Source organism: Haematobia irritans, chromosome 1, assembly GCF_050003625.1.
Source record: "Haematobia irritans isolate KBUSLIRL chromosome 1, ASM5000362v1, whole genome shotgun sequence".
NCBI lineage: Eukaryota > Metazoa > Arthropoda > Insecta > Diptera > Muscidae > Haematobia > Haematobia irritans.
The window spans coordinates 181,227,541-181,250,812 of record NC_134397.1 but is presented as its reverse complement, the minus strand read 5'-3'; positions in this window follow the sequence as shown (position 1 = coordinate 181,250,812).

Here is a 23,272-nt window from a genome sequence, read left to right as displayed (position 1 = left end):
TTTAATAATAGATAATAGAAAATATAAAATCCTTTGAATACTTTTAATTTATAGTAGTAAATGTAAATGATAAAAATTAAAATTTATTTAAATAAATAAATGTGTTTACTTTATTTATTATATTTAATATTTAAACTAATATAAATTAATTTTGTTTATTTAGCATGTATTAATATTATTTCAATCTAAATTTGTTTATTTTAATTTAGACTCATTTAAATTATTCCAGTTTGGATTTGTTTGTTAAATTTATTGTAATATAAATTTTCTATAGAAATAAAATTTTGAGAAAATTTTCTATAGAAATAAAATTTTGAGAAAACTTTCTATAGAAATAAAATTTTGACAAATTTTATTTCTAATGCTTCTCTAAGTGGTTTCACTGCAATGTGGACTGCCGTTCGGACTCGGCTATAAAAAGAAGGCCCTTTGTCATTGAGCTTAATATGGAATCGGGCAGCACTCAATGATAAGAGAGAAGTTCACCACTGTGGTTTCACAATGGACTAATTCTGAGCCTGCTACATCGAGCTACCACTTAACCTAACCTTCTACATAAATAAAATTTTGACAAAAATTTTTATAGAAATGAAATTTTCTATAGAAATACAATTTTAACAAAATTTTCTATATATATTTCTATAGAGAATTTCGAAATACAATTTTGACAAAATTTTCAACAGAAATAAAAATTTGCCAAAATTTTCTAAAGAAATAAATTTTTGACAAACTTTTGTCAAAATTTTCTATAGAAATAAAATTTTGCCGAAATTTACAATAGAAAATTTTTATAGAAATGACATTTTGAGAAAATTTTCTACAGAAATAAAATTTTGCCAAAATTTTCTACAGAAATAAAATTTTGCCAAAATTTTCTATAGAAATAAAATTTTGCCAAAATTTTCTGTAGAAATGTTGACAAAATTCTGCCTAAATTTGCTATATGTTATTTTTATAGAAATAAATTTAAAATTTTTTATTTTATTTCTATAGAACCAAAATTGTGACAAATTTTTCTATAGAAATAGAATTTTGACTAAATTTTCTATAGAAATAAAAATGTTGACAAAATAAAAATATTTTATTTGGTAAATTTTTTTCCAAATTTTGGTAGATTATTTTTGGTTTGAGCGGCAATCGTGACGGTGACCAAAAACACATAATTGTGCCAAAATTGAAGAGCATTAGACTAAAACTGCAATCTAGACTTTGATTACAAAAATGTGCTCACCGACAGAAGGACATCGATAAATCGACTAAGGGCGCTTCCCTGAGCATTATTGCCAATTACAACCTGTACTTATCTCATCTTTTTCTGGGAGTTGCAAACATATGCACTAACTTATAATTCACTATCTATATGGTCAATACCGGGATATTTTACACTGATTCCCAATTAATCCACATTTAAAAAAAGGGGGTGGATCATAAAGACGTAACTCCCATTACTGGTATGGTTGTTCATTTGTGACACTAATGACAAAGCTTTAGGTAGAACCATGTAATTATGATGTCTCTAAATGAAAATCTCGCTCTTCGATATAAATGACCTCCGAAGCCTGTGGTGTATAAATCTGTGTCAATTTAAACCAGAAATAATGAAAACATTAAACATAGGAGCAGAGACGACTAACCCAAAAAGGTATCGTCAATCAAAATAACATTTGGTCCAAATTGATAGTTGAAGATACAAACAAAAAAGGGTAAAAAGGCATATTGGCATCCTTATGCTATACGAACATACCACTAAGTAATGAAAACAATGAACGTTTTTGTTTCTCGTTTCTCTTTTTATAGCTCCATTGGGAGTAAATCGGTGGAAGACTGCTATGCCATACAGGTTATAAGGAATATCAATTTTATGTGAAAGGGGTTGATGTGTTCACATGCTCACGCCTATCCATGTGAAGAGGGATGTTGTTGATGTTCATGTAAGAACCCCCCAGAGTGATTCAGTCACAAGTGCTTTTTTATGAACACCGATTTATTTTCCAATTGTATTCTTCTTCTTCTTCTGAGTTAGTTGGTAATGGACGAGATTCCTTTTACTGTTGTTGATGGAATTTAAGCTCTATCCAAAAAAAAATCAAACTAAAATTGAATAAAATAAAAATAATGGACTTGGACAATAAAGAGAAGCAAAATGACATCTGTTATTTTTTGATGATGATATTGCTTTCATTAGTAGTAACAAATTTAGATGTAACTGTAAAAGCCAAACGGAAGAACGTCATACTTTCCTTAGAGTGCCATGGAGCCATTGAAATACATCATATGCGAAAAAGACGTTTTTAGGAAATGTTTTCATAATTTCATTTCCAGAGGACAATTTGTCTAAATTTCAGTCCTATAACACATTTTTTCAAAATTCCATTTCTATAAGAAATTTTCTAAAAAATTCATTTCTATAAGAAATTTTGTCAAAATTTAATTACTATAGAAAATTTTATTAAAAATTAATTTCTATAGGAAATTTTGTGAAATTGCATTTCTATAGGAAATTTGTCCAAATTTCATTTCTATGGGAAATAGGAAATTTTGTCAAATTCCATTTCTATAGGAAATTTTCTCAAAATTTCATTTCCTTAGGATTTTTTTTTTCAAAATTTTATTTCTGTAGGAAATTTTTTAAAAATTTTATTTCTATAGGAAATTTTATCAAATTTCACTTCTATAGGAAATTCTCTCAAAATTTCATTTCTGTTGGAAATTTTCTATAAAACTTTCATTTCTACAGGAAATTTTGTCAAAATTACATTTCTATAGGAAATTTTATCAAAATTTCATTTCTATTGAAATTTTTTCAAAACTCCATTTTTATTTTTCAAAAAATTCATTTCTATAGAATTTTCATTTTTATAGGAAAGTTCATTTAAAAAGTTAATTTCTATATGATGTTTTGTTTTTTTTTTTTTTTAATTTAATTTCTATAGGAATTTTTTTAAAAAATTAATTTCTATAGGAAATTTTGTCAAAATTTAGTTTCTATAGAAAATTTTGTCAAAATTTCATTTCTATAGAAAATTTTGTCAAAATTTCATTTCTATAGAAAATTTTGTCAAAATTTCATTTCTATAGGAAATTTTCGAAATGTTATCAAAATTTTCTAAAAATTTCAGTTCTTTAGGAAATTTTCTTAAAATTTCACTTCTATAGGAAATTTCCAAACATTTTCATTTGTATAGGAAATTTTCTAAAAATTTCATGTTCATAGGAAATTTTCTAAAAATTTCATTTCTATAGGCAATTTGTCAAAATTTTGTTTTTATAGAAAATTTTGTCAAAATTTCATTTCTATAGGAAATTTTCGAAAATTTTCATTTCTATAGGAAATTTTGCCAAAATTTCATTACTGTAAGAAATTTTTTGTAAAAATTTCTTTTCTATAGGAAATTTTATCAAAATTCCATTTCTATAGAAATTTTTTCAAAATTCCGTTTTTATTTTGCAAAAATTTCATTTCTATAGAAAATTTTGTCAAAACTTTATTTTTATAGTTTTTTTTTTAAATATAATTTTATAGGAAATTTTGTCAAAATTTCATTTTTATAGGTTTTTTCTTTTAAACTTCATTTTTATAGGAAATTTTTAAAAATTTCATTTTTATAGGAAATTTTCTCAAAATTTAATTTCTATAGGAAATTTTTCAAAACGTTCATTTTTTTAATTTAATTTCCATAGGAATTTTTAAAAAAATAATTTTTATAGGGAATTTCATTTCTATACGAAATGTTATCAAAATTTTCTAAAAATTTCAGTTCTATAGGAAATTTTCGAAAAATTTCACTTCTATAGGAAACTTCGAAATATTTTCTTTTCTATAGGAAATTTTCTAAAAATTTCATTTTCATAGGAAATTTTCTAAAAATTTCATTTCTATAGGAAATTTTGCCAAATTTTGATTTCCTTAGGACATTTAGCCAAAATTTCATTTCTGTTGGAAATTTTGTCAAAATTTAATTCCTATAGGAAATTTTGTCAAATTTTATTTTTATACGAAACTTTGTTAAAACTTAATTTCTATAGGAAATTTTCTAAAATTCTCATTTCTATAAATAATTTTGTTAAAATGTCATTTCTGTAGGAACATTTTTTAAAATTAAATAAAATAAAAGTAATGGACTTGGACAATAAAGAGAAGCAAAAAGACATCTGTTATTTTTTGATTATGATATTGCTTTCATTAATAGTAACAAATTTAGATGTAACTGTAAAAGCCGAACGGAAGAGTTTCTTCTTTTTGGTATGAAGCCATAGAAATAAATCATATTAAAAATGGGTTTTTTAGGAAATTTTCTCCAAATGTCATTCCCAGAGGACATTTTGTCTAAATTTCAGTTCTATAAGAAATTTTCTCAAAATTCCATTTCTATAAGAAATTTTCTAAAAAATTCATTTCTATAGGAATTTTTGTCAAAATTTACTTACTATGGAAAATTTTATTAAAAATTAGTTTCTATAGGAAATTTGTCCAAATTTCATTTCTATGGGAAATAGGAAATTTTGTCAAAATTCCATTTCTATAAAAAATTTTCTCAAAATTTCGTTTCCTTAGGATTTTGTTGTAATTTTATTTCTACAGGAAATTCTCTCAAAATTTCATTACTGTAGGAAATTTTGTTAAAATTTCATTCCTATAGGAAATTTTATCAAAATTCCATTTCTATAGGAAGTTTTCTAAAAATTTCATTTCTATAGGAAATGTTATCAAAATTCCATTTCTATAGGAAATTTTTAGTTTTCAAAAATTTCATTTCTATAGGATTTTTTTTTTTTTAATTTCATTTTTATAGGAAAGTTCATTTCTATAAGATGTTTTTTTAAATTTCATTACTATGGGGATTTTTTTTAAATTATTTCTATAGGAAATTTTGTCAAAATTTAATTTCTATACGAAATGTTATCAAAATATTCTCAGTTTTTTTTCAGTTTTATAGGAAATTTTCTAAAAATTTCACTTCTATGGGAAATTTCCAAACATTTTCATTTCTATAGGACATTTTCTAAAAATTTCATGTTCATAGGAAATCTTCTAAAAATTTCATTTCTATAGGCAATTTGTCAAAATATAGTTTCTATAGAAAATTTTGCCAAAATTTCATTTCTATAGGAAATTTTCTAAAAATTTCATTTTTATAGGAAATTTTGCCAAAATTTCATTACTGTAAGAATTTTTTTAAAAATTTCTTTTCTATAGGAATTTTATCAAAATTCCATTTCTATAGAAATGTTTTCAAAATTTCATTTCTATTTTTCATTTTTGTCAAAATTTCATTTCTATTTTTCATTTTTGCCAAAATTTCATTTTATAGGAAATTTTGTCAAAATTTCATTTTTATAGGTTTTTTTCTTTTAAACTTCATTTTTATAGGAAATTTTTTAAAAATTTCATTTTTAGAGGAAATTTTCTCAAAATTTAATTCCTATAGAAGATTTTTTAAAAAGTTCATTTTTATACCCACCACCATAGGATGGGGGGTATATTAACTTTGTCATTCCGTTTGTAACACATCGAAATATTGCTCTAAGACCCCATAAAGTATATATATTCTGGGTCGTGGTGAAATTCTGAGTCGATCTGAGCATGTCCGTCCGTCCGTCCGTCCGTCTGTTGAAATCACGCTAACTTCCGAACGAAACAAGCTATCGACTTGAAACTTGGCACAAGTAGTTGTTATTGATGTAGGTCGGATGGTATTGCAAATGGGCCATATCGGTCCACTTTTACGTATAGCCCCCATATAAACGGACCCCAAAATTTGGCTTGCGAGGCCTCTAAGAGAAGCAAATTTCATCCGATCCGGCTGAAATTTGGTACATGGTGTTAGTATATGGTCTCTAACAACCATGCAAAAATTGGTCCACATCGGTCCATAATTATATATAGCCCCCATATAAACCGATCCCCCGATTTGGCTTGCGAGGCCCCTAAGAGAAGCAAATTTCATCCGATCCGGCTGAAATTTGGTACATGGTGTCAGTATATGGTCTCTAACAACCATGCAAAAATTGGTCCACATCGGTCCATAATTATATATAGCCCCCATATAAACCGATCCCTCGATTTGGCTTGCGAGACCGCTAAGAGAAGCAAATTTCATCCGATCCGGCTGAAATTTTGTACGTGATGTTAGTATATGGTCTATAACAACCATGCAAAAATTGGTCCACATCGGTTCATAATTATATATAGCCCCCATATAAACCGATCACCAGATTTGACCTCCGGAACCTGTTGGAAGACCAAAATTCATCTGATTCAGTTGAAATTTGGTACGTGGTGTTAATATATGGCCTAAAACTCCCATGCAAAAATTGGTCGATATCGGTCCATAATTATATATAGGCCCCATATAAACCGATCCCCAGATTTGACCTCCAGAGCCCCTTGGAAGAGCAAAATTCTTCCCATTCGGTTGAAATTTGGTACGTGATGTTAGTATATGGTATCCAACAACCATGCAGGAATTGGTTCCTATCAGTCCATAATTATATATAGCTCCCATATAAACCGATCCCCAGATTTGACCTCCGGTGCCTTTTGGAGAAGCAAAATTCATCCGATATGCTTGAAATTTGGTACGTGGTGGTAGTATATGATATTTAACAGCCATGCCAAAAGTGGTCCACATCAGTCCATAATCGTACATAGCCCCATATAAACCGATCCCGAGATTTGGTTTTGGAACCTCTTGGAAGAGCAAATTTCATCCGAGTGAGTTGAAATTTGGTACATTGTGCTAGTATATGGTCGTTAACAACCATGCCTAACTAGGTTCATATCGGTCTATAGTTATATATGGCCCTCAGATAAATCGATCCCCAATCACACAAAAATTGGTCCATATCAAGTTCATAATTGTATATAGCCCCCATATAAGCGACCCCCATATTTCAATTCTGGTTCTCTACGTACAAAAAGTCCATATCGATTCGTAATTATTTGTAGACTTAACTATACATAACTTTTTTGTCTAATATATACCATGTATGGACTAAATCACAGTCTTTCGTAGAAGTTTCTACGCAATCCATGGTGGTGGGTACATAAGATTCGGCCTGGCCGAACTTGCGGCCGTATGTACTTGTTTTAATTTAATGTCTATAGGAATTTAAAAAAAAATAATTTTTATAGGAAATTTCATTTCTATACGAAATGTTATCAAAATTTTCTAAAAATTTCAGTTCTATAAGAAATTTTCTAAAAATTTCACTTCTATAGGAAACTTCGAAATATTTTCTTTTCTTTAGGAAATTTTCTAAAAATTTCATGTTCATAGGAAATTTTCTAAAAATTTCATTTCTATAGGCAATTTGTCAAAATTTAGTTTCTATAGAAAATTTTGTCAATATTTTATTTTATAGGAAATTTTGTCAAAATTTCATTTTATAGGAAATTTTGTCAAAATTTCATTTTTATAGGTTTTTTCTTTTAAACTTCATTTTTATTGGAAATTTTTTAAAAATTTAATTTTTGGAGGAAATTTTCTCAAAATTTCATTTCTATAGGAAATTTTCTAAAAATTTCATTTCTATGGGAAATTTTGCCAAATTTTGATTTCCTTAGGACATTTAGCCAAAATTTCATTTCTGTTGGAAATTTTGTCAAAATTTAATTTCTATACACTCAAAAAAAAGTGAACTCTCTATTTCACTAAAGCCAATTTAACTTTATTTTAGTTCTTGGAATTATTATGTTTGGAGAAAGTTTCCTTTACTCTAATAATTTTTTGAGTACATTAGTTAAATTAACTAAAACCGAGGAAAAAAATATACTCAAATGAAACATAAAGATGAACTAAAGTCGTGTCTCCCACAAAATAGTTCAGAATTTCTTTAAATTGGTAAATTGTACCAAAACTGCGTTCATCATGAACTTCATATGTCACTAAAGACATTCATGCAATTTTGAACTCCAAGTTTTTCCTTCAAACTACAAAATTTTCTTTAACAAGTGAAAAAACTTAGTAATGTCTAATAAATTTTCTTAAATTTGTCGAAAAATATTTACTTATTTTGATGACATTTTCTAAAATTAACCGAAAGTTTTCTCCCTGGTGGGTTCACTGTTTTTTCAGTGTAGGAAATTTTGTCAAATTTTATTTCTATTGGAAACTTTGTCAAAACTTCTTTTCTATAGGAAATTTTCTAAAATTCTCATTTATATAAATAATTTTATTAAAATGTCATTTCTGTAGGAACATTTTTTAAAATTTAATTTCTATAAGAAATCTTGCCAGAATTTTATTTTTATACGAAGTCTTGCCAAAATTTACTTTCTATAAGAACTTTTGTCAAAATTTCAGTTTTATTGGAAATTTTGTCAAATTTCATTTTTATTTTTTTTTTAATTTCATTGCTATCGGAAATTTTTTCAAAATTTCATTTCAATCGCAAATTTTCTCAAAATTTCATTTCTATAGGAGAAATTGTGCCAAATTTTATTTTTTAAGTAATTAATTTCTGGAGGAATCTTTGTCAAAATTTAGTTTTTATAGGAAATTTTTTCAAAATTTCATTTTTATAGGAAATTTTCTAAAATTCACATTTCTATAAATAATTTTGTTAAAATGTCATTTCTGTAGGAACATTTTGTAAAATTTAATTTCTATACGAAATCTTGCCAGAATTTTATTTTTATACGAAGCCTTGCCAAAATTTCCTTTCTATAAGAACTTTTGTCAAAATTTCAGTTTTATTGGAAATTTTGTCAAATTCATTTGTATTTTTTTTTAATTTCATTTCTATCGGAAATTTTGTCAAAATTTCATTTCGATCGGAAATTTTCTCAAAAAATTTCATTTCTATAGGAGAAATTGTGCCAAATTTTATTTTTATAGGTAATTCATTTCTGGAGGAATCTTTTGTCAAAATTTAGTTTTTATAGGAAATTTTGTCAAAATTTAGTTTTTATAGGAAATTTTGTCAAAATTCCATTTTTATAGGAAATTTTGTAAAATTTTCATTCCTATAGGAAATTTTGCCAAAATCTCATTTCTACAGAAAATTGTCTAAAAATTTCATTTTTATGGGAAATTATGACAAAATTTCATTTCTGTAGGAAATTTTGTCAAAATTTCATTCCTACAGAAATTAAATTTTGTCAAAACTTAACTACTATAGAAAATTTTGTGAAAATTTCATTTCTATAAGAAATATTAAAAAAATTTAATTTCTGTAGGAAATTTTCGCAAAAATTCATTTGTATAAGAAATTTTCTAAAAAAATAATTTCTATAGAAAATTTTGTAAAAATTTCGTATCTGTAGAAAATCAGAGTTACTTCTATAGGATTTTTTTTTTCAAAATTTAATTTCTATAGGAAATTTTCGAAAAATTTCATTTCTCTAGGAAATTTTCTTAAAATTTAATTTCTAGAGAAAATTTTGTCAAAACTCCATTTCTATAGGAAATTTTCTAAAAATTTCATTTCTATAGGAAATTTTGTCAAATTTTCATTTCCTTAGGACATCTTGCCAAAATTTCATTTCTGTTGGAAATTTTGTCAAAATTTAATTTCTATAGGAATTTGTCTAAAAAATGCATTTCTATAGATAATTTTGTAAAGCTGTAGTTTCTATTGAAAATGATCGCTAGTTCATTTACCATCTCTTTTCCTCTTATTCTCACGTCTAGGCATTCATATGATTTGCATGCTGCAGTACTCCAAGCAATAAAAGTATTTAAATCTGATTTTTCATCGATTGTATTGAAATTAGTTCCCAGAGATAGAATATAGAGCAGAAAAAAAGACTGCATCTGACTCAGCATTTCTTCAGACATATCTATGAGTATACCCCTCTCAAAATATTTGAAGCATATCGATACGTGTGCTTAGAGATACAAACCAAAGACAAAAGAACTTCAAATTTGTGCAAATGTGCAAACTAAAATCCCAAGATAGCAGCCAAACCTAAGATGCAGCATTAAAACACGAAAGTGTTAATGGCGGACGGCAAGGCTTCAAGTTCATTTTTATGGATTCACGCGAACATTATGCCAAACGCAAATGTTCCATAACGCAATTGCGGTACAATAGTGAAAATTATTTTCACCACATCCAAAGGAGTTTGGCCATAATAGGAAAACTTTGATGCCGGAGTGAAGATAGACAATTACTAGCTAGCAACGGATGTTTATTTTGTAATAATATTTGCAGATGTTTTCTTCAAGAAAAAAATTGTAAAATGAAAAACAAAAATCCTCCTAACATGTGTGTGAAGTTGGAAGTTGTTGGTGTAGGTGGTAGAAGGACATTGAAAAGTGCCATAGATTTTATAGAATTCAATAAAATTTTAAGATGACCCGCCTGATGGCCAGAGGCTTGCTTGAAGACAAATAGTGATTTCAAAGAGAAACTCACCAGTTTCGACTATACCGTCGAGGATACTAGAGTTAACATAAGGGCTGTTTTCTTTTAGCACTGGATATGCTAAGCCGTGAAGGACTAAAATAAAACAGAGTACTCGTTTATCCAGGACATCTCCAAAAATATGCAACACTTAAATCAGCTGCTCAAAAACAATCACAGAAAAGAAGTGAAATCTTGCATTTTTAATGTATGAAATGCTCCAATTAGTAATAAATATTTAATGCTGCGACACTGTACCACTTTGAATTTCATGTTTTTCGACAAATTAGTCACAATAAATTGCTATTGTGAATCGATGAAGCGTCCCTTTATCAAAATAAAATCTGGCAATATCGGCGCGACTTACACTGATGAGATGTTCTGGATAGAACACCAGTGCAACGATGTTCTGGATAGCTCATACAAATGTTGCATCCAGTACAAAAAGAAAACAGACCTAAAAATATAGGAACTTTGCACGTGTCTAACTATTCGCAGAAAGATGTCCAGGAATTGCTCTTCTCCATCCCTGGGGTCTTATTCGGATTTCTCTACCAATATTGTAAATCTCCTGTTCCCCATATCGTCCACCATTTCTTATTTCTCGTCGTGTTGGTAACGCCATCTACATGTTCCTAGAATAAATAAATATTGCGAATCTCCTACTGCCCACATAGGCTACAACGATCCCGATCTGGGTTTTAGACAGCAATTCCTTCTTTATCGGTGTAAGTTCCAGGAATTGTGTTTCGCCGTGGTTGTAAAACTTGCCAGCCATTCATTGCCTTAGTTTGCTCTTTTTACGGGGTTCTCTTTTGTAAAACTATGGATAGAACCTCCTTTCGAGAGTTGAGAATCTCCTACTCATTATGGCCTCGGTCGATATTTAAGAGAGTAATGTCTTTTTTCTCGTCGTACAGGAAACGCCATCTTTCTGTCCGTACAATAACTTCCAGGAATTGTGTTTTGCCATGCTTCGTCGTTTTCATGGCGTGCTTCATTGTAAAAACATCGGATAGAACCAGTTCTGGATTTTAGAAGCATAGTCCCTATATCGTACGCGATTGTCGTGCGTTTAAGATAGGAATTTCTTCTTTATCGATGTGTCGATAACGACATCTACCTGCCCAAAAAATATCTTTGCTATTATAATCATCTTCGGATCGGACCTATTTCCCAATGCTGCGAATCTGTTGTTCTCCGTATCGTAGAGAGCAATTTATTCTTTTTCTACGTGTAGGTACGCCATCTACATATAACTTCCAGGAATTGCGTTTTAGCGTGGTTGTGAACTTGCCTGTTGTCATAAACATCCGAAGTATACTTCATCCTTTTTGGCGTGCTCTATTTTAAATCCTTCGGAGTGAATCATTTTCCCCAGGGTTCGAATCTCCGGTTCCCATATCGTACATCATTGCCTTGGTCTGGGTTTTAGAGAGGAATTTCTTCTTTCTTGACGTGTTGGTCACTTGTAGTAAAACCTTCTCCATTTTTGCAAATCTCCGGTTCTCCATATCGTACACCATTGGCTTGTCCTGGGTGTTACAGAGTTACATTTTTTTATTCTCGGCGTATAAGAAACACTATCTACCTGTGCCCATAATATACAGGAAGTGGCTTTCGCCCTACTTGTGACCTTATTGTATCTCCGAGTCTGCAGAAGAAAGCAGAGTGCGCGAAAGACCTAAGCCCTCTTATCTTTTTTCTAAAGGAAGGGGAAAACCGCTTTGGGGGAAAGTCCTTTACTCCGAGAGTGGAAAAACCCTAGATGACACGCAATCCAGAGAAACAGTCCGTTGTTCCCTTAGACTATTCAGTTCTTTGTGATATCACCAGGGGTTGACCTTCTCTCTTACCAGTGAGTGATGGCCTCAGTGACAAGGGACCTCTCTTTTATAATCGAGTCCGAACGGTGTTTCCCTTAGCGGTGAAGGTTAGGGGGCAGCCCGATATTTCAGGCTCACTTAGCCTATGAGGCCATTGTGATACCACAATAGTGAACTTCTCGTTTATCACTGCCCAATTCTATGTTTAGCTCAATGATAAGGGACCTACGTTTTATAGCCGAGTCCGAACGGCGTTCCTTTTTCCCCAGGTTTCGAATCTCCTGTTCCCATCATTGCCTTGGTCTGGGTTTTATAGAGGAATTTCTTCTTTCTTGACGTGTTGGTCACTCCATCTACATATGTATCTGCAGAATAGCTCGCAGGAATTGCGTTTCCCTGTAGTTGCCTGCTGCGACAAACATCCCAGTACAGTTCGCCCTTTTTTACGGCGTGCTTTGTAGTAAAACCTTCTCCATTTTTGCAAATCTCCGGTTCTCCATATCGTACACTATTGGCTTGTCCTGGGTGTTACAGAGTTACATTTTGTTAATCTCGACATATAAGTAACCCTATCTACCTGTGTCCATAATAATATACAGGAAGTGGCTTTCGCCCTACTTGAGACCTTGTTGTATCTCGAAGTCTGCAGAAGAGCGCGCGAAAGACCTAAGCCCTCTGATCTTTTTCCTAAAGGAAGGGGAAACCCCCTTTCGAGGAAAGTCCTTTACTACGAGAGAGGAAATACCCTGGATGACATGCGATCCAGAGAAACAGTCCGTTGTTCCCTTAGACTATTCAGTTCATTGTGATACCACAAAGGGTTGACCGTCTCTCTTACCAGTGAGTGATGGCCTCAGTGACAAGGGACCTCTCTTTTATAATCGAGTCCGAACGGTGTTTCCCTTAGCGGTGAAGGTTAGGTTAGGGGGCAGCCCGATATTTCAGGCTCACTTAGCCTATCAGGCCATTGTGATACCACAGTGGTGAACTTCTTGCTTATCACTGAGTGCTGCCCGATTCTACGTTTAGATCAATGATAAGGGACCTACGTTTTAAAGCCGAGTCCGAACGGCATTCCACATTGCGGTGAAACCACTTAGAGAAGCTATGAAACACTCGGAAATGTTACCACCCATACCTGAGAGAGGATAATCTATCGCTGAAAAACTTTTTGGTGTTCGGTCGGAGTAGGAATCGAACCCACGACCTTGTGTATGCAAGGCGGGCATGCTAACCATTGCACCACGGTGGCTCCCCTTAGCGGTGGAACCACTTAGAGAAGCGTTGAAATAGTCAGAAATGTCACCAACACGGAATGCCATCACCTCGATAATGCGCGTCTGGAAAACTTTTTGGTATTCAATCGATACTAGGATTGAACCCATAACTATCTCCAGTGGCATTGGATAGTGAAACTAAGTAATTTTGGGAATAAGGGGAACTACTTAGTTCCACAATTCCTTTTCTTCTAAAGCGTTATACGGATGGACAAATGGCTTAAAAAAAGTTTGGCGATATTTGGATATTACTCTTCACTTTTTTGCTCCTCTCTCTCTCCCTCACGTTCTTTGCACTACCAGCTGATATTTTCTTCACTTTATAACGACATTCTAAACCGATCTTTTTAACGATTTATTGTACCATACGCTCAAAAGAAAATGAGATTAACATGGGGATCGTACTTGAAAAAGGAACTAGATCCTATAGTAGGTTAGGTTAGGTATAGTGGAAGCCCGATATTTCAGGCTCACTTAGACTATTCAGTCCATTGTGATAAAGGGTGATACGGTCAAAATTTGGTCAAGGGAAAACGCGTGTAAATCGGTGAAATCGTTTATTTAAAAAATCAAATTAAATTTCTTTTTCAAGTTCAATTAGTATAAAATTCAGGAAAAATATTCAGTTAGGCTTTCGCTTTTCCAAATCCGAATTGCCGGGCCTCACGCTTGACACCTGCCATCAGATTTTGTACAGCCACCTTGTCCACCTTCTTCGCCACAGAAAGCCAGTTTGCCTTGAACTGCTTTTGGTTCCGCTTGACAATAGCCCAGTATTTCTCAATTGGGCGGAGCTCTGGCGTGTTGGGAGCGTTCTTGTCCTTGGGAACCACCTGCACGTTGTTGGCGGCGTACCACTCCATGGCCTTTTTACCGTAATGGCAAGATGCCAAATCCGGCCAAAACAGTATGGAACAGCCGTGTTTCTTCAGGAAAGGCAGCAGACGTTTATTCAAACACTCTTTCACGTAAATTTCTTGGTTGACAGTTCCGGAAGCTATGAAAATGCTTCTTTTCAAGCCACAGATACAGATGGCTTGCCAAACCAGATATTTCTATGCGAACTTTGACAGTTTTATGTGCTTGAAAATATCTGCTACCTTTCCCCTTCCTTTTGCCGTATAAAACTCCTGTCCCGGAAGCTGCTTGTGGTCGGCTTTGACGTAGGTTTCGTCGTCCATTACCACGCAGTCAAACTTCGTCAGCATTGTCGTGTACAGCCTCCGGGATTGCGCTTTGGCCGTCGTATTTTGTTTATCATCGCGATTTGGAGTCACTACCTTCTTGTAAGTCGATAGTCCGGCTCGTTTTTTGGCTCGATGCACGGTTGTAGACGATATACCCAGCTTATTTGCGGCATCTCGGAGAGAGAGGTTAGGGTTTCGCTTGAAACTACCGGCAACTCTCTTTGTCGTCTCAGCGGCTTCCGGTTTTCGATTTCCCCCCGATCCGGACTTCCTGGCTGTCGAAAAACGTTCCCCAAACACTTTAATTACATTTGTAACGGTTGATTTGGCAACTTTTAGCGATTTTGCCAGCTTTGCGTGCGAGTAGCTCGGATTTTCGCGATGCGCGAGCAAAATTTTGATACGCTGCTCTTCTTGCTTGGACGGCATTTTGACAACTGAAGAGTGAATTCCAAAATCAAAATAGGAGCAACATTCTACACACACACACACCTTCAAAATGAGGGGTGTTCAGGTTTTTTAAAAGCAAAATTGAAAGAAATACGTCAAGTTTATATTGACCAAATTTTGACCGTATCACCCTTTACCACAGTGGTGAACTTCTCTCTTATAACTGAGTGCTGCCCGATTCTATATTTAACTCAATGACAAGGGACCTACTTTCTATAGCCTAGTCCGAACGGCGTTCCACATTGAGGTGGGACCACTTTGAGAAGATTTGAAACACTCAGAAATGTTACCACCATTACTGAGAGTGGATAATCCACCGCTGAAAACTGGGGTTGAACACACGAAACTATGTATGCAAGGCGGGCATGCTAACCATTGCACCACGTTGGCTACTTAGATCCTATTGTAGAACTGAACTAAATTGAACTACATAAAGGAACTATAATCCCACCTCATTATGGTTCCGGAATTGCGACAATCGATTTTCTCGTTATTTCGTTATCGCCTATATTTAGTTTGCAATCTGTTTTCCCTTGTCCAAAATGTAACTTTCAGTGGTTTTGCTTTTTGTAGTTCCTTCCTATGGAAAATCAAAGTCAGCTTTGATGTGACAACTGATGGAGCGCTTGTTGTTTTTTCAAGGAATGTTGTTGTAAATTTATGATCCTTAACGCTTTCAATAATAACAACAAAAATATGTGCCAAACATCCAAGAAGAATACCGCCGACCGCCGTTACTTAATTTTAAGTCTACGCAACAATAATGGAAGCAATACACGAAGGTTTGAATTTTGTGAGGGGGAGGGATGGGGATTAAAATATTGTCGCCAACTGCAAGTAAAAATGTTCTGATCGCCTCTAAAGTTTTGCGTTACTCGTAGCTCTCCCTCAGTTCGGTTCTCTGTTGTCAAAATCCAATCAAATGAGAAGGCGGCAATTTTTCCAGTTCACACTTTACTTGTTGCCGATTTACCAGTCAGCCAGCCAGCCACTTAGTTGACTGACTGGCACTGAGCTGTTGATGTTTGTGGCGGCGGCCGCGGCGGCTTTTGCTGCTGTGACGATGTCAATGGCAGCGGTTTGTTTATTTTGGTTGCGGCATGGAAAAGTGTTGTAAATCGAGCAGAACATGTCATTTATTTTTATTTATTTTATTTAAACATTTTGTTTTTTTTTTGTTTTCGTTCGTTCGTCGACTATGCAGGCTATGCATCCAAAGGCAATGCAGTATATGCCACAATTTTTATTTGTTTAAAAATAATAATAATACAATGGTAAAAATGAAACAGGCCAGATTTGTTCACACACACACACATATCCATCCATCTATCCATTCCTTTCGATGCGTTGCCCTGCATTTCATGGAATACACCGTACACCGAATCGAATATTGTCACAGTTTCCTGTATGACTGTGGAGAGTTTCAATTAATGTCCTTTGTCCGTGTGCTGAAATGAGAATGTCATTAATATTTTAACTGCTAATTAATTCCATGGTTCGAAATGCAAAATGCCCTCATAAAATGTGAATAGAAATTCGGAATTAAACTATGTCCAGTGTTGATGAATTTTAATGCCCCAACGACCAAGAAATTTTCTTATTCATATATTTCGGTACCGCAAAACATTTTCGTAAGCGAAACATAGGTGATGACAAGAACTACAGCATGAACTCAGACAGGACAGTCCCCCGCATTGCTTCATCTACCAGGAGTGTGTGCTCCATGCGATAAAGGCCGCCAAAGTTTGGCTACGAGGATGTTGATCCCATTGGAGAGAATGACGCTATGTTCCTGGCCCATACCTTCAATGTTTAATTCAACACTCTCGAAATACCAGATATCTGGAAAATAGGGAAGGTTGTTCCAGTTTTGAAACCAGGGCAACAGACACATCTTGACCAATTACCGCCCTTTTGTCCGGGAAGAGCACGACCAATTACCCTTCTTTCGCCCGGCAAGAGTACGGCCACTGCGTTGTGTGAATTAACAGCCAACATTGCAGAGGGATTGAATAGAAATAGGCCGCATAAAGTTCGATTCTCGTAGCATTGGATTTGTCTAAAGCTTTGACATATTTGGTCCCCTCTTAGGACATATTATGAAAATAACTTTAAGAGATGGGTGGCAAACTATGTTGCTGGCAGACAGCATACAGTAACATCTTTGTCAGAAGGAATCTGAAACTGTCTTCTGCTAAATCGACGGAAACCTGTTTCACATCGTGAACCTAGAGCAAGATATTCAATTCGTGGTATCGTGCAAAAATGCCAAGGTTCTTGGTGAGGGATTTGATAGTATGTTGTTTTTGGAAAGCATGCCGAAATGGTAGCCAAAAATATAGTAGTACAAAGATCCTGAAGCCACTTGCTGGTAGCATATGGGGGAGAAATAAATAGACGCTACAAAAGACCTATGAGTCTAATCCCTTATCGATTATGCGGTGGCAAATTATGTGGCTCGCGGATAGCACATAAGAATTTCTGATACTTTCTGCTCCTAAATAGACGGAACACATTGTGAACCTGGAGCATGATATCTATATTCGGGCCCACAGTATCTCCACGTGTGCAATGGTTAGTATGCCCGCCTTGCATACACAGGGTCGTGGGTTCAAACCCAGTTTCGACGAAACACCAAAAAAATTTTCAGCGGTGGATATCCAACCTCAGTAATGCTGGTGACATTTCTGAGGGTTTCAAAGCTTCTCTAAGTGGAACGTCGTTCGGACTCGGCTATAAAAATGAGGACCCTTGTCATAGAGCTTAACATAGAATCGGGCAGCACTCAGTGATAAGAAAGAAGTTCACCACCGTGGTATCACAATGGGCTAAACAGTCTAAGTGAGCCTGAAATATCTGGCTATACCTAACCATATCCACGTGTAAGAACCACAAGGTTCTTGATATGGCGTTTGTTAGAGTTATTCCTTTTTGGTAAGCATGCGGAAATGGTAGCTAAAAACGTAGTACAAAACAAGTATATACGGCCGTAAGTTCGGCCAGGCCGAATCTTATGTACCCTCCACCATGGATTGCGTAGAAACTTCTACGAAAGACTGTCATCCACAAATTTCAACTCACATGGTTGTTAAATATCATATGCTACCACCATGTACCAAATTTCAACCAGATCGGATAAATTTTGCTTCTCCAAAAGGCACCTGAGGTCAAATCTGGGGATCGGTTTATATGGGGGCTATATATAATTATGGACCGATATGGACCAATTTTTGCATGGTTGTTAGAGACCATATACTAACACCATGTACCAAATTTCAGGCGGATCGGATGAAATTTTCTTCTCTTAGAGGCCTCGCAAGCCAAATTTGGGGGTCCGTTTATATGGGGGCTATACGTAAAAGTGGACCGATGTGGCCCATTTACAATACCATCCGACCTACATCAATAACAACTACTTGTGCCAAGTTTCAAGTCGATAGCTTGTTTCGTTCGGAAGTTAGCGTGATTTCAACAGACGGACGGACATGCTCAGATCGACTCAGAATTTCACCACGACCCAGAATATATATATACTTTATGGGGTCTTAGAGCAATATTTCGATGTGTTACAAACGGAGTGACAAAGTTAATATACCCCCCATCCTATGGTGGAGGGTATAAAAAGACCCTGAAGGCACTGGCTGGTAGCACTTGGGGTAAAGATAAATAGACGCTACAAAAGACCTATGAGTCTATTCCCTTATCGATTATGAGACCTCCGTTTAGACTCCCAGTACTAGCGATTCCCAATAGAGAAATCTTCAAACGATGCAAAATATTGATCTGAGGATTGCCACTGGATTTCATTCCAAAACACCAGAACGGCATATGAAGCATGGTCCCAAAAGCATCTGAACGAGCCAAACCCATACGAGAGACGGTTGTTTAGGGAGACCAGGACGCTGTTATCCCAGTTAAACTCTGGCATCTCCAGGTAGTTGAACAGTTGCGTCTTCCTTGAAAACTCGGTAATTCAGGCAATAGATTTCAAAACTCCAGACAGGAATCTATTGCCTGAATTGCCGAGTTCTCAAGGAAGAAGTTACTGTTCAAATACATGGAGATGCTAGATCTTAACTTGGATAGCACAGACTTGGTCCCTCTAGGCAGCAGTCTCTCGTCTCGACATGTGGTGGTGTTCCAGCCAGCCCAATGCTGCACTGGTAGGAATCTATTGCCTACTTAACCGCTACCGTGTGTGCCTCTCTCAACACCATCCTTATTCCCTCATCACAGTCATCACAGATCAAGCGGTGAGTTTATTGTATCTCTTTCCTAAAATCGAAGCGGATGGGATTGGCTCGTTCAGATGGTATCCTCCTGGATGTGGCATGGTTTGGGTGCTGAGGGCTACACTTTATCAGGTGCTGGTGGGCGAGGAGGTCGCAGTTTTGCATCAACGAGAACATTTTGTACCCACACACAAAAAAATTTCACGAAAATTTTTCCAATTAAAATTTTAATTGAGTTTTAAAAAATATTCAATTAAAAATTTAATTGATTCAACAAATTTTTTAATTGAAACAAAAATCAATCACAAAACTAATAGTATCAATTAATTTTTTAATTGGATCAATTAACTTTTTAATTGACCTTCAATTAATTTTTTAATTGATACTATCATTTCTGTGATTGAAGACATTTCAATTAAAAATTAATTGGATCAATTAATTTCGTGATTGAATCAGAAAAAATTTTTTTGTGTGCATGGTTCAGTGCAGCGTTGTCCTGGGTGGAAGACCACCACCTGTCGAGACGAGAGATGGCTGCCTAGGTAGATCAGGTCGATGCTATCCAAGCTAAGATCTAACATCTCTACTTATTTGAAGAGTTACCTCTCCTTTATGAATCGGGCAATATAAGATGTTTATTTTAAACGTATTCGCGGGTCCTGCATAACCTACAGACCTGACGCCTACTTCTCATCCAGTAGAGGCAGCCCGTTTCATCGAACTGGATGTAGAAGTTTATATGGTTTGTCCTTTTATTCTTCTTATTTGTTTCATACATCAATTCCCAGGCACTAGCATAACAACAACTACAGCATGGACCAGATTGATGTGGGTTTTATCATATCTGCCTCCCCTCACTGCATTGTCACCTGCTCTAATTAATCAAAACGTTAGCAACATCATTGTATATCGTACCTAAGCAATGCATGCATCATTTCATTTTGAGAACCTAAAAAAATTTAAATACGGCAGGCTCCCGATAATGCCACCAGAGATAATTTTACTCATTCAACATATAAAAGTTGTGAGAAGAAGGATGCGCAGGACCGTACATAAATGAGAGCACACAATTATAGCGATACGGTCCTGAAAGTAAAGGCACTAAATGTATATTTTCATAGGACACAGATTAGTGAGCTTATATATGAGAGAAAACGATAGCAGTGCTGGAAACATTATCCGAATAATCGCAGAAAAGATATCCAGATTCAAAGAGGACAAATTTCTGCGTAAACTGAATGGGATATCGGAAGGCAAAGATATGTACCGGAAAGTAAGTGGATCTTTTCATAGGAGACAGATTAGTGAGCTTATTAAAGTGAGGGGCCAATAATTTGAGGTATAGAGAAAGCGGAGTAACCCAGGGTTCACCAACCACAAATGCGATTGTTGCAATATTGAATTGGCTAAACAACCTTTACATTGGAATGGATGACATTCCAAATTACGTCCTTGAAAGAACTGAAAGAAGTCGTGTGTTTATCTGGCTCTCATTTATAATCACTGACCGAATATCAGGTATTTCCCAATACGCTGTAAGAAATCAACGGTAGTGCCCATCCTAAAACCAGGAAGAGATCCCACTGACTCAAGTGGTATAGTGGCAGTCCGATATTTCAGGCTCACTTATATTATTCAGTCCATTGTGATACCACAGTGGTGAACTTCTCTCTTCAAGGAAGCTTGTCTGGTAAATTGGTATAATAAGAAGGTTTTTGATCGCAAATAATAAAGATAACGATGAGAGGAATTGCCGGACTGTGATAACATGAATTCCATAGGGCTTAGTTCTGGGCCCAGTATCTATCTATGATCTATCTGTCAAATATACCGGCAGATGGGGATCTGATACTCATTTATGCAGACGATACCATTATAGCATCCACTCATGTCTTGAGATCCTAAAAACACATTCTAATAAATGGGAGCCACCGTGGTGCAATGGTTAGCATGCCCGCCTGGCATACACAAGGTCGTGGGTTCGATTCCTGCTACGACCGAACACCAAAAAGTTTTTCAGCAGTGGATAATCCCACCTCAGTAATGTTGGTGACATTTCTGAGGGTTTCAAAGCTTCTCTAAGTGGTTTCACTGGAATGTAGAACGCCGTCATTAAGCTTAACATGGAATCGGGCAGCACTCAGTGATGAGAGAAGTTCACCACTGTGGTATCACAATGGACTGAATAGTCTGAGTGAGCCTGATACATCGGGCTGCCACATAACCTAACCTAACCTAAATGGGGACTAATCCTTAATATAGACAAATGCCATTCAAGGGCAAGAGAAGGAGGAGTTCCAGCCACACATACGAATTGGGAATAGCCTTTCATGAAATATTTTGGTTCATATGGAAAAGTCGGAGAAAAAGAGGATACTTTTCGGTACTCTGAACATGTACACAGATAGCTCTAAACTGGAAGGAATTGACATTGAGTCTCTTCGAAAGGTTGAGAGCAAACCAAGTTGATATGGGACGAAAAGAACCGTTGGAATTGCGAAATTCTGATGGCGATGAAGAGACAGAAATTGAGGCCTTTAATTGCAGACAGACATAAATTGAAGCCTTTAAAAGCAGATGTACTGGGTAGGGATGACGCTCGTGGACTGAATAATCTCCTTGCGGACTTTTCTTCTTTGCTGTCTTCATATCTTTACCGGATTCGTGTCAAAAATTTTGTCAAAATTTTATTTCTATAGAAAATTTTATTAAAATTTTATTTCTATAGAAAATTTTGTTAAAATTTTATTTCTATAGAAAATTTTGTTAAAGTTTTATTTCTATAGAAAATTTTGTCAAAATTTTATTTCTATAAAAGTTTTTTTATAGAAAATTTTGTCAAAATTTTATTTCTATAGAAAATTTTGTGAAAATTGTATTTTTATAGGAAATTTTGTGAAAATTTTATTTTTATAGGAAATTTTATTAAGTTTTATTTCTATAGAATTTTTTTTCAAAATTTTATTTCTATAGACAATTTTGTCAAAATTTTATTTCTACAGAAAATTTTGTCAAAATTTTATTTCTACAGAAAGTTTTGTCAAAATTTTATATCTATAGAAATTTTTGTCAAAATGTTGTTTCTATAGAAAATTTTGACAAAATTTTATTTCTATAGAATTTTTTTTCAAAATTTTATTTCTATAGAAAATATTGTCAAAATTTTATTTCTATAGAAATTGTTTTAACATTTTATTTCTATAGAAAATTTTGTCAAAATTTTATTTCTATAGAAAATTTTATTTCTGTAGAAAATTTTGTCAAAATTTTATTTCTATAGAAAATTTTGTCAAAATTTTATTTCTATAGTAAATTTTGTTAAAGTTTTATTTCTATAGGAAATTTTGTCAAAATTTTATTTCTATAGAATTTTTTTAACATTTTATTTCTATAGAACATTTTGTCAAAATTTTATTTCTATAGAAAATTTTGTCAAAATGTTATTACTATAGAAAATTTTGTCAAAATTTTATTACTATAGAAAATTTTGTCAAAATATTATTTCTGTAGAAAATTTTGTCAAAATTTTATTTCTATAAAAATTTTCTCAAAATTTTTTTTCAATAGTAAATTGTCAAAATTTTATTTCTATAGAAAATTTTTCCAAAATTTTATTTCTGTAGAAAATTTTGTCAAAATTTTATTTCTATTGAACATTTTTTCAAAATTTTATTTCTATTGAAAATTTTATCAAAATTTTATTTCTATAGAAAATTTTGTCAAAATTTTATTTCCATTGAAAATTTTATTTCTATTTTGTCAAAATTTAATTTCTATAGAAAATTATGTCAAAATTTTATTACTATAGAAAATTTTGTCAAAATTTTATTTTTATCTGAGTTGAAGAGGAACATCTACCAAAACATTAAGAATTCTAAAAATCCAACAAACAGTAAAAAATTTACCAGTTTTGGTAGAATGCTACCAACTGTGGCAACCGTGGTCTGGAC